The sequence below is a fragment of the Populus alba genome, chromosome 4 (assembly GCF_005239225.2).
Source record: "Populus alba chromosome 4, ASM523922v2, whole genome shotgun sequence".
NCBI classification, from domain to species: Eukaryota; Viridiplantae; Streptophyta; class Magnoliopsida; order Malpighiales; family Salicaceae; genus Populus; species Populus alba.
This window is the reverse complement of record NC_133287.1, coordinates 11,545,338-11,559,290: the sequence shown is the minus strand read 5'-3', so window position 1 is coordinate 11,559,290 and position 13,953 is coordinate 11,545,338.

Sequence of the window (13,953 nt, the reverse complement as noted above, 5' to 3'; positions counted from 1 at the left end):
TTAAAAATATTTTTCCAGCACAAAAATAAATGAATTTTTATAATAGTATTTTAAATTAATATATTATAAATTAGAATAAACCAGTAATTCACTAGAATTAATTTTTTTTAAAAAAAATGAATATTAAGATAAAAGAATAGGGTATTCTTAATATTTTGAAATCCGGCTCAACTTGATGGTCGATTTGAGACTTGGCAAACTCGGAACTGGAACCAAGCTTGGGATTTAAGAAAAGGCAAAATCCGAGGTGACTTGGCTAACTCGATGGATTGACCTGGCGGCCCAGTTGACCCGTTTAAATCCGGTAAAAAACCTGGTTGCAACCCGTTGACTTTTTTTTTTACTAAAATGATGTCTTTTTTATTAAAAAAAAAAAATTAACCCGGGCGACCCCATTAAAACCCGGAATCGGGTCTTGGACCAGGTCATGTTTAAATACTATGCTAATATCTTTACTATTTGGAATTTAAAATTTTGATTATGAAATCAAATTTGGTTTATATCAAGTAAAATACTATATTTAACAGGGTAATTCTCATTCCTCCTTGCATTAATTAACGGCTTACAACATTCTCCCTTTCCTTTCATTGTTTATTGTCACCATCTCACCACCATTATTCCCAGAGAGACTGGTGTTGAAAGAAATGGCAGAACCAACAAAAGGCTCACGTAACACCTGAGCCCACGAACACAATGATCACAATCTGGAAAACCGCTGTGGAGAAGATGATAAAACAATCCAGCAGATTTTTAGGCGGTATTGAGTATGAAACTATTTAGGAGATTTTTCTCATCAATTTGAAGGATGGCAAGGACAATTATTTGATAGATGTTTTGTCCAATGACATTCCTCCACGTGGTCTGGTGATTATGTTTAAAGTCCCGCTAACCGGAGGTCTTTTCCTCCGTCCATCATGAGGCGGCTCAGTAGCCATTGCCTGCGCCCGAAGAGCTGCAAAGGAGCTAACCAGAGATGCATGCAGGGATGGAATTGATCTTCAGAGCAGGACCAAAAGACATCGTGAATCATCCTCTCAATCCAGACATAAGACGACATCGTAGATGACCTAGAAAATATTTCAATGATGAGCCATCCCAAAATCAAAGAAAAAACAGACTAAATGAACTAATTCCGTTCCAAACAACGTCCACTTAATTAATTTTCATGGCCAACATGCTTTATTGGCATTAGTTGACGTGGATCTACACGTTACAAAGACTTATCACAAGTTCCAAAAAAAACATTAAACCGGAAAAACAAGAAAAAAAACAATAAAAAAAAAACATTAAACCGGAAAAACAAGAAAAAAATAATAAAAAAAACCAAACCGTGAAAAAAAAAAACAATTAAACTTATTAGAATTTTTAAAAAACTGACAAGTTCGGTTTGGTTCGGTTTCGGTTTTATAAGCATGAAATCAAAAAAATCAAACCGAACCAAGCCAAATCGGAAAAATCGAGCCAAACCAAACCAAATTGAAACCGGTTAATTTGAACCGATTTTTGTTTTAAAATAACCAAATCAAACTAAAACCGGTCGGTTTTGATTTTTTAAAAATCAATTTGGTTAATTTTTTGATAAAAAATGAACATAATCGAAAATGATCACCCCAACCTTGTTGTGCAAGGAGAATAATTTAGCAACTTAATTGTGTTTTTTAGTATTTGAAGGATATCAACAGGTGATAAAGAGGAGTATTAAAGACAACATCTTTTTCCTTTAAAAAAAAAAAAGGATAAATACAAGGCTGAGATTATAATCATATTCTAACTTAGAAACCAAAGGGGCAACAGCTTCTCCTCTAGTTCCTAGGATTATTAGGCAGCATTATGGCTACAAATAAGTTTTGTATTAAACCTACAATGTTTTTTTTCTTCTTCTCTTCCCACGGTAGATAAAGACTTAGGACTTAAGAGCTTTATTTTTATTTTGTTAGCTATAACCCAAGGCTTGTTTAGGTTTAATTAATATTTTGTTTTTAGTTAGATCCAAAACTTGTTTGGATTAGAGTTTGAGTTTACTGGTAAAGGTTTTGGGTTAGTTTTTATAAGTGAGTCAATTCAGACCACAATGATAAATCCATTAGGGTTAATTTCTCAAAATTATGTAAACATATGTAAGCATAAACTTCAGCACTTTTAATGAATAATACTTCTGAACTTTTTGGTTTTAACATGTGAAGATAGATTATTATATTCTTCAATCCTTAAACGTACTGAATCTGACTTATCAAAGATTAACTAGTTTCATGGCATTATTCAACTTCATTTTAATAGTGTTGGTGCCTATTATCAGACCTCTCTTCGTTTTCCAGGATCAGATCTCAATCTTGATTATGGGTTAAGTGACCACGTACTTATGAAGTTCACATCAGTTGGTATCAAAGCAAAGTTGTGAGAACAAGTCATATCCTTATAAAATTTTCATTTTTCTAATGTTCATTAAGTTTTTTCAATGTTTGCGTCAATCTTCTTCTTTGTATATGTAGCATGCTAGTAAAAAAAATCATTTTTTACCATCTCTAAACATATAAGTATTATAAAAGTCTAAAAAAGATTAAAAAACAAATAAAGAAAGACGTTATTCAAAGCTTGTTGTAATTTTGTTGCAGAAACATAACTCTTAGAGAACCCTACAAAAAACATCTCAAAATTAATTTAAATTTCATATACTTCTTATTAAAGGTGAATTTGCCCTATATATTAAATCTAGGCTTAATTAGATATCATTTACATAAGGTTTCAATTCAGGGTTTAATTTTATTGCAAATTAATCATACACGAGTTTTGATACTTAGGCATAATAGAATGACCTATAAACTTAGATCTATAGTTTTTTTGGTACAAATATACTACATATTTAATTTTAGGTCATTCTGATATCATTAGATCTTAGTTTCAATTATGGTGCTTTAAAATTATGTAATAGGCAAATTTGCGTCAAGTTCCAAAATATGTTTTTCTACTATTTGTTTTAACCAAATCAGTTTATTTATGTTATATTGGGATTATTTAGGAGTCAAATACATCTTCATTAATTGTCACTTCTATTTTATTTCGAGTCTTTGTTTCATCCACAATTTATACGAATTTGCATTTCTACTTGTAAATCATAATTGTAGTTTTGCTTTGCTTGTTTTTAGTATATTTATTAATTTTTGAGTCTATATTCATATTTGAATTGTGTTAAGAAAGCCTCTGACTTTGATTGGTTGGATTTTTAGTTTTGAAAGAACCGAAAGAAAACAAGTTATAAGGTAAAAGGCATAATGAGTTTATTAGAGTGAAAAGCCTTGATTTTAGGTGAAATACGAGAGGTATGAGGATATATTTTTTGCTACTCACCAAAGTTTTGCAGATTTCAAAGGATATATGAAAACAATGAATTAACGATACCGAACATTAAATTCTCTATCCAAATGGGATCTATGGACCAATAAATTGAACTTTTAACTAAGTTGACCAAGGAGTTGAAGGATGAAATGGACTAAATGAAGCAACATAATAGTGGGGATGAATGCAAAAGAAGATGTTCAAAGGGCTATATGGAATTATAGAACTAATTTTGATGAGTTTGTTAATGATAACACAGAAGTGGGTGATGATGACTATGAGTTTGCATCTGTGGGCCAAGGAAACAGGTTTGTGCCGAATAGAGCAAGAAGGAATGTAAGCTTCAGAAATGGTGGAGTTTTTTGTTAGAGAGAGAATTCCTAAGATTTTAGGCATCGTGATGATTCAAGGGGAGAGTTAGGTACCATTAAGTTGAAAATACGTGCTTTTCAAATGAAATTTTTGTAAGAAAGGGATAATGTAAACCCTTGAATTTTTAAAGCTAAAAAAAATTATATATTTGTTTTAAAAAATGATAAAATGGCACTTAGTATGTAGAGGACTAGTTGATATGTTTTATGTAAGGGTTAAACAAGAAAATTTAAATTTTCTTGTGTAAAATCACCTACCAACCAGTTTTGTGCTATCAAGCATAATGTTCAATTCAACCATCAGACTGGGCTTATATTTTACGAGGAATCTCTTCACATATAGTTTTATATGTAGTTAATATTTAGAGCGATCAAAGTTCTGTAAGGTTGTCAAAAAAATGCCAACAATTAGACTGAAAAATATCATGAAATTTATTAACGACAGTTTCATAAATACACCTGATGAGTTGGAAAATTCTAGCAGCTCTCTTTATTCTTGAACCCACGACTGGACATAAAAAAAAATGAAGAGAAAAGAGAGCTTAGGAGAGAGAGAGAGAGAAAGCAAGAACGAACTCTAAAATTGTGTTAGGAAAAGTGTTTTTGGCCAGAAATCAACAAGAAACAAGAGAGAAAAGAAGGAACAAGGGAACTTAGGAGACAAAGTGAAGTACTAGAGAGAGAAAGTAGACTTTGAATGAGGAAGATGATGAATAGAAAACCAAGATAATGTAGTGAGCCTTGATTCTTGATTAAACAGTTGGGTAAGTTGTTTTAAAGTAACAATTGCTTGATTTGTTGTGTTTTTCATATGGTTCTTTGAAATTTTTAAATTTTGGAAAGTTAAGGTTTGTATTAATATTGGTAGGATATACTTTGAAATTGGCTTTTGTGGTTTATGTTGATGTTGTGAGTTTAGAAGATGGTTGGGAAAAAAAAATGTGATGGAGGAGGAAAATTGGGCTTGAATGGCTAACCATGAGAGAAGAAAAATTTAATGAATGGGGGTGTGATTATTATGTAGAATGAAGGAAAGGATATGACAATGGAAAGATAGGGGAAGATGATTATGGCATAGGTGATAAAGGAAATGAGGTTATGTGGTTTTCTTTAGAAAAGTATGTCATGAGTAATGTATATTAAGGTTAAGATTATTAATAGGAAAGTGTAAGAAATAAATATGTATTTAGCATAAAGGATAAAATTATATTAGGGTTGTGTTACTTGATAGGATAAAAATTTGGAAAGGATAGTGCATATTGTTATATATGGTGAAAATAAAAAAAGAATAATAGACTTAATGAAATGTAATATAGGGATTAGATAATGAGAATCATGTAAATTATGAACATGCTAAAAAAAATATTATAATATAGACATTGTGAAAATATTATACAAGAAAGGTAAATGGATATAGGATATTGTTTGACTTATATGTTGGTACCAATACAAATGCTTTTCAATAAATGGTAGGAGGAGCATCTGGAGTCAGGACATTGGTGGAAAAAGCTCAAGCATTAAGAGCTGTAGATAGGTGTTGCTACCTTAAACTTGTTTACTTTAGTTGTTTGATTTTCTTGTTAAATTAATGTTTGCAAAATAGAAGAAAATGAAAAGTTGGTACTTGGACCATGAATTGAATAAAAATGATTGTTGGAGAATATAATTGAAATGAAGTATGTGATGGGTGATGATGAATAAAGGTATTATGAAAAATATAACTTAGTTGTCCGCAAAAATAGAAGCTAAGGGCTAGTGAAGTAACTTAATCATCTACGAAGTTGGAATCATCGGTTGCCAAATAACATGTCATCTAGGTTAAACCGTAGAAATTAGAATTTCTAATTTGAAATTTGACAGATTTCACTTTAGACTCTATTCAAAAGGAGGTTAAAGCTACGATGACATTTTGAACATCCTCCCTCAAGCTTATACGCACCATTTAAATAAATCAGTAGCACGCCGGGCTGATGTGGCATGCCAGGCTGATATTAATAACTGTTTTCTTCATTCTGTTATTATTCTGTTAGTTGTTACAACAGCAAGAGCCTCATGTGGCATTCTAGATTCCATTTAGTTTTCTATATCTGTAAACGTGTATGTAACAGAGAACAATAAGAAAATAATACAATCAACGTGTTCTCTTCCTCCTCTCTGTTTTCTCTCTTCTCTTCTCAAATTCTTCTCATTCTTTGTTATTCAAAATGTCCTCATACTAACTAGAAAAACCCCAACTATCCTAGCTACGCAAATTAATACTCTCCCAATCGATTCTCTCAGAATTCAGCTTGCAACAAGTGGTATCAGAGCCTCTGATCTTCAGACTTCCACTATGCCACCAGACACGAGGTCTCAAGATCTTAAGAAGTTGGAGGAATCCTTTGAAGTTGCAAACAAGGAACAAATGATGCGTCATGAGCAGGTTTTAACTCTGTTGGAAACCTATGGCCAACAAGTACATACAACCAAATTAACTCAAGATACTAAGATTGAGGAACTCAAGGAGCTCATCAGTGGACTAGCCTATCAACAAACTACTCTTCTACACAAAGTGCAGACAGCTACCATGGAGCATAGTCCTGCAAAAGGCTATCAAGACACACGTCTAAGAGGTTCTTCTTCTAAGCCAGCCATTTTTGGTGCAGAAAGACATTCATCTTATAAGGCACATAAGCCTCGCAGAGATTTTCCATGTTTTGAAGGGGAAGATGTTCACAAATGGTTGTATAAATGCAATCAGTATTTTGACATGGAAGAAATAAAAGGAGCAGAGAAAGTTAAGCTTGCTTCTTTTTACTTGGATGGCATGGCTCTATACTGGCATCAAAATTTTACAAGAAGCTTGGGAGATCAAGAAGCAACGTGAGAGGAATACACTGAAGCATTGTGTGGACGATTTGGGTGCCAACAAAATCCACTTGAAGAACTGATGGAATTAAGGCAGACAAGCAACTTGGAAGCCTATATTCAAGACTTTGATATTCTATGGAACAAAGCAGACATCAGTGAAAAACAAGCAATGGTATTCTTCATTGGAGGATTGGAGATAGAGATCAAAAATCCAGTAAAAATGTTCGACCCCAAGGCATTAAAACAAGCCTATAATCTTGCCAGATTGTAGGATAATACTTTAGCCTATAGAATGTCACTACCTACACCACACCAATACACTTCCCAAGTCATACCTAATGTTATTTCTTTAAAACCAAGCACACCACTACCCTATTCAAGACCACAGACAACACCAAACCACAACACATTCAAACCACAACAAACTGGCATATTACCTACTCCTACTATACATTTTTCACAAAAACCTACCAGATCCATACGACCTAGAGATTTGGAAGAAAGAAGGGCCAAAGGACTATGTTTCTGGTGTGATGAACGTTTTACTCCAGGTCACAGATGCAAAAACAAACAGCTATACTCTTTATGCATAGTTGAAGATGATGAGGATAATATGGACCGAGAGGGAGAAATCAATATTGTTGAACAGGAGTCACTCATCCCTCACATTTCTCTCAATGCTCTGGATGGAACAAGAAGTTGCCACACCTTAAGAGTAACTGGGAGAGTTGACCAGCATTCTATTTATATTTTGATCGACTCTGGCAATACCCATAACTTCCTTAATAGTGCAACTGCCAACAAACTACAATGCTTAGCCACACCCATAAGGACATTGGTGGTCGAAACAGCAAATGGAGGTATTATGCACTGCTCATCTATTTGCAGGAATTTTTAGGTGGAAAATGCAGGGGGTTAACTTTGAGACAAATGTCTTCATTATTGATTTAATCAACTGCGACATGGTTCTGGGTATTCAATGGCTTGCAACCCTTGGAAATATCGTTTCCAACTACAAGGACCTCTGTATGTCCTTCATTTGGCATGGTCAAGATGTCTTGCTCAGAGGCACTGATTGCACCAAAATCTAAGCTATTGAGCTTGCACAGCTTAACAGTTTGATGCTTAATCCTATGCAGCTAGCAGGTATGAATCTATGCAGTTTAATAACTTTTGAGGAGGAGGAAGACAGAGTATATTCTATGCCACCCTCAACCACATACGGCCATCAGGAACAGAATGACTTGGACAAATTGCTAGAGTCTTACAAGGAGTTATTCAAGGCACCTGAAGGTTTACCTCCAATCAAGTACCACGACCACTCTATTCCTATGAAGGAAGGAGCTCAAGCCAATCAACCTTAGACGCCTTATAGGTATTCTGGAGTACAAAAAGATATACTCGAGAAAATGGTGGAGGAAATGCTTGCATCTGGAATTATCCAACAGAGCAACAATCCATTTGCTTCTCCTGTGGTATTAGTAAAAAAGAAGGACGGATCCTGGCGATTTTGTGTTGACTACAAGGCCCTCAGTCAACTCACTATCAAGGATAATTTTCCAATCCCTATAGTGGACGAATTGCTAGAAGAACTGGTAGGAGCAACAGTGTTCTCCAAGGTGGACTTACGTTCTGGTTATCACCAGATTCGAATGACTTCTAGGGATATATTCAAGACAGCTTTTCGGATGCATAATGGTCACTATGAATTCTTGGTCATGCCGTTTGGCCTTACTAACGCCCCTGCCACCTTCCAAAGCTTAATGAATGATGTATTCAAAAAATATCTCAGGAAGTTTGTGTTAGTTTTCTTTGATGATATTCTCATTTACAGTCAATCCATGACAGACCACCTGCAACATTTACAGATTGTATTTGAGTTACTTCAAGAACATCATTCATTATTGATTTAATCAACTGCGACATGGTTCTGGGTATTCAATGGCTTGCAACCCTTGGAAATATCGTTTCCAACTACAAGGAACCTCTGTATGTCCTTCATTTGGCAATGCGTCAAGATGTCTTGCTCAGAGGCACTGATTGCACCAAAATCTAAGCTATTGAGCTTGCACAGCTTAACAGTTTGATGCTTAATCCTATGCAGCTAGCAGGTATGAATCTATGCAGTTTAATAACTTTTGAGGAGGAGGAAGACAGAGTATATTCTATGCCACCCTCAACCACATACGGCCATCAGGAACAGAATGACTTGGACAAATTGCTAGAGTCTTACAAGGAGTTATTCAAGGCACCTGAAGGTTTACCTCCAATCAAGTACCACGACCACTCTATTCCTATGAAGGAAGGAGCTCAAGCAATCAACCTTAGACCCTATAGGTATTCTGGAGTACAAAAAGATATACTCGAGAAAATGGTGGAGGAAATGCTTGCATCTGGAATTATCCAACAGAGCAACAATCCATTTGCTTCTCCTGTGGTATTAGTAAAAAAGAAGGACGGATCCTGGCGATTTTGTGTTGACTACAAGGCCCTCAGTCAACTCACTATCAAGGATAATTTTCCAATCCCTATAGTGGACGAATTGCTAGAAGAACTGGTAGGAGCAACAGTGTTCTCCAAGGTGGACTTACGTTCTGGTTATCACCAGATTCGAATGACTTCTAGGGATATATTCAAGACAGCTTTTCGGATGCATTAATGGTCACTGAAATGAATTCTTGGTCATTGCCGTTTGCCTTACTAACGCCCCTGCCACCTTCCAAAGCTAATGAATGATGTATTCAAAAAAATATCTCAGGAAGTTTGTGTAGTTTTCTTTGATGAATATTCTCATTTACAGTCAATCCATGTACAGACACCTGCAACATTTACAGATTGTATTTGAGTTACTTCAAGAACATCAGCTGGTAGCTAAACGCAGCAAGTGTGCCTTTGGTATACCTCAAGTTGAGTATTTGGGGCATGTCATTTCTAAAGAAGCAGTAGCTACGGATCCCAGGAAGATTCAGGCTGTGAGAGATTGGCCAGAACCACAAAATGTCAAGCAACTAAGGGATTTTTAGCCTTACAGGTACTATCGCAGGTTTGTCAAGAATTATGATTCCATTAGCAAGCCCCTCACTCAATTACTTAAGAAAGATGCCTTTATTTGGTAGGAAGAGGCGCTTACAGCTTTCAACTCCTTAAAACAGGCTATGACTCAGCCTCCAGTTCTTTCCCTGCCTGATCTTAACCAACCTTTTGTGGTGTTGAACAGATTGCATCAGGTTTAGGTCTAGGAGCTGTACTCATGCAGGGAGGGCATCCTATTGAGTTCATCAGCAAGGCTCTAGGACCCAGGCAACAAGCCTTATCAACCTATGAACGAGAAATGCTAGTTATCTTACAGGCAGTCACCAAGTGGAGACATTACCTTTGGGGCAGGCATTTCACAATCAGAACTGACCATGTTAGTCTCAAATACATGCTGGCTCAAAAGGTATCCTATCCCTCTCAACACTTATGGCTAACCAAACTCTTAGGTTTTGACTATGATATCGAGTATAGAAAAGAGAGGGAAAATATTGCTGCTGATGCATTATCTAGATGTTCCAGTAGTGAAGTATTCTCCCTTACACTCTCCACCATTTCGACCAATTTATTAGAAGCCATTCAGGCATCTTGGAAAACAGATATCAATCTAGTAAGGATCATCACTCAGCTGCAACATGATCTTAATTCACATCCATTTTATGCATGGACGAATGGACATTTATATAGAAAGGGGAAACTAGTGGTGGGCAATAATCCTGATTTACAAGGGCAACTCATCTCACTCTATCATGATTCTGCTTTAGGAGGGCACTCTGGCATCACGGCCACGACTAAACGAGTAGGATCACTGTTCTATTGGAGAAAACAACAGAAGCATGTGCGGGCATATGTAAGGGCATGTCACATTTGCCAGAAAAACAAAAATGAAAATGTCCTCACTCCTGGCTTACTTCAACCCCTCCCTATACCCCTGACACCATTTGTGGATATCAGTATGGACTTCATCGAAGGTCTGCCAAATTCTAAAGGGAAAAACGTGGTACTGGTCGTCGTAGACAGGTTCAGCAAATACGCACATTTCATTGGCCTTTCCCACCCTTATACTGCAACCTCAGTTGCAGATGCCTTCATGAACAACATTTACAAACTCCACGGGCTACCAGCTTCTATAGTCAGTGACAGAGATCCTGTGTTTCTAAGCAAGTTTTGGAAGGATCTATTCACCTATCAAGGAGTCCAATTGTTACACTCTACAGCTTATCATCCTTAGACTGACGGACAAACCGAAGTGGTGAATCGCTGCTTGGAACAATACTTAAGGTGCATGACCAATAAGGTGCCAGATCAATAGTCCAAATGGCTTCCTTTGGCCGAATGGTGGCACAATACCAACTTTCACTCCTCCCTCAAGACCACTCCTTATAAAGTTCTATACGGCCAAACCCTCTCAATCCACATATACCTTACTTTCCTAAAGATTCCAATATAGAAGCTGTAGATCAACAGTTAACCCTACGAGAAGACATGCTCAAAACTATTAAAGCCAACTTGCAGCTAGCTCAACACCATATGGTACAACTATCTAACAAAAGGCGTAGTGAACGCACCTTCACAGTGGGAGATTGGGTTTATCTCAAGTTACAACCCTACAGGCAGCAAACAGTGAGTAGGCAAACTTCACACAAATTGGCAGCAAAATACTATGGTCCTTATCAAGTTACATCATGCATAGGGGCCATAGCATATCGATTAAAACTTCCTAGTTCTAGTGCAATACACCCATTTTTTCATGTGTCCCAACTAAAGCAACATGTGGGACATAAGATCGTCCATGATAATTTACCAACCCTGCACGAGGAGCCTGGACTGCAACCCCAAGCCATAACATGACAGAGAATGGTTCGACATCAACAAGCAAGCAGCAACCCAGGTTTTGATTCACTGGAAGACCCTTTCACCATCTGAGGCCACATGGGAATTTGCTGAGGATCTTTGTCTGAGGTATCCACAATTATTCATTGAGGACAAGGAACTGTTTTAAGGGGGTGATATTGTTATGAAGCGGGAAGGACTGTGGCGCGAAAAATATAAATACTTTCAAATCAAAAGGAGGTTAAAGCTACGATGACGTTTTGAACATCCTCCCTCAAGCTTATACGCACCGTTTAAATAAATCAGTAGCACGCCGGGCTGATGTGGCACGCCGGGCTGATATTAATAATTGTTTTCTTCATTCTGTTATTATTCTGTTAGTTGTTACAACAGCAAGAGCCTCATGTGGCATTCTAGATTCCATTTAGTTTTCTATATCTGTAAACGTGTATGTAACAGAGAACAATAAGAAAATAATACAATCAACGTGTTCTCTTCCTCTTCTCTGCTTTCTCTCTTCTCTTCTCAAATTCTTCTCATTCTTTGTTATTCAAAATGTCCTCATACTAACTAGAAAAACCCCAACTATCCTAGCTACGCAAATTAATACTCTCTCAATCGATTCTCTCAGAATTTAGCTTGCAACAGGCCTCGTTTGTTTCCTTGGAAACTGGTTTCCGGAAACTAGTTTCCAAACTTTCCTGTGTTTGTTTATCATTAGAAAAGTTGGTCAACGGAAAATACTTTCTGGTCAACGAAAAATACTTTCCAGTCAATTTTAGTCAATGAAAAATTTGGTTTGGTTTTCAGGAAAGTGTTTTCCCTTTAGCTGTGTTTGTTTTCCGGAAAGTGGTTTCCGGGAAATCACTTTCCAAACTTTCTTGTGTTTGTTTGCCATTAGGAAAGTTGGTCAATGAAAAATACTTTCTAGTAAAAGGAAAATTTGGGCTTGGTTTTCAGAAAAGTGTTTTTCCTAAAAATTTAGGGGAAAACACTTTCCGGAAGTTGTGAAAAAATTTAGAAATGTCATTATTTGCTGATTATATCAAATTTGATCCTCAAACTTTTGATCGCTATATATATATATTTTGTTTTTTAATATTTATTTTCAATTTCATCTCTTAAAATTTTATTTTTATATTAATTTTGGTCCTTATTTTATAATTATTATTTGTTTTTTTCTTATCATTTTTTTATTGAAAATTTTTATCTATCAGATTTGGTCCTCATTCTTTTGATTGGTTACTTATTTTATTAAAATAATTTATGAAATGTTTGATTATTATTATTTTAATTTTCTTCATCTTTTATTTTTTTAATTTTTTAGATTTGATCTCTATTATTTTGATTATTATTTATTTTATTTGAGATAATTTATGAAATTATATATATTTTTTTAATTTTCATTCTCATTCAACTTTTTAATTTGTAAGATTTGTTTCTTATTATTTTAATAAACTTGAGAAAAAATAAAATGTTAATAAGTTATTTTCCAGCTCATTTTCCATGACATAACCAAACACTGGAAAATGTTTTCCAGCTTATTTTTTCATTTACACTACCAAACATCGAAAAATACTTTCTCGGAATTTCACTTTTCCTGGAATTCACTTTCCAAAAGGAAACTAACTTTTCTAGCAAAACAAACGGGGCCTTAATTGCAATTGTAATTTCTCTCAAACTCTTAATTTCACCTACCAAACTCAACATCAGCCTAAAGTTCAATGTTATTTTCATCTTGGTCCTTAGTTTTCTGATTTTGCCACTTGAATTTTTAAATTGACCATCAAAAACTTTTTTTTTTTTTAATTTGACTCTTGATTTGGTCAATTTCAGCCCCTACAACCACAACGCTTTTCTAGTTTGGTTCTTAGTTTTGGATTTCTTTTAATCAAGTTCTTAATTGCCCTATAACCAGCGTTGAAAAGTAAATTTTCAATTTTTAATTCTTATGAAAAGACACTTAAAACGCGAAAAACAACGCAAATACATTAAAAATATATTTTCTTAGATTTTTTTTTAAAAAGACAATGTCAATGTCGATTTGATGAAAAAAATAAATCAATAATTTTTAAATGAGCATGTTAAAAACTAAAATGCGTTGAAGTAAATTTTTTAGATTTTTAATTCTTAAGAAAAGACATTTAAAATGCCAAAAGTAACGCAAAAAACATCAAATATTTATTTCTTAGATTTTTTTGAATATGTTTTTTTTTTTATATAATTTTTGAAATAGAAAAGAAGATAAAAGAATCGAATTATGACAGCTGCAAACAACAAACACGTACCGACGAAATGTGGGGACACATTGTTCAAAAAAAATCAGCACAACAAAAACACACAGTAGCAACGATAAGCGTGCACACACAAACTATGCCGCTATAATTTCTTCCTGCAAAAACCAAGTATTTTTGAAGACTCGACAGCCACATTTTCAATATGTCATAATCTATATTAAATGCTAATGGCATATGAAATTGGAACAGTTTGAATTGACTAAAATTTAACAATAAAACACAAACAAATTGAGTGG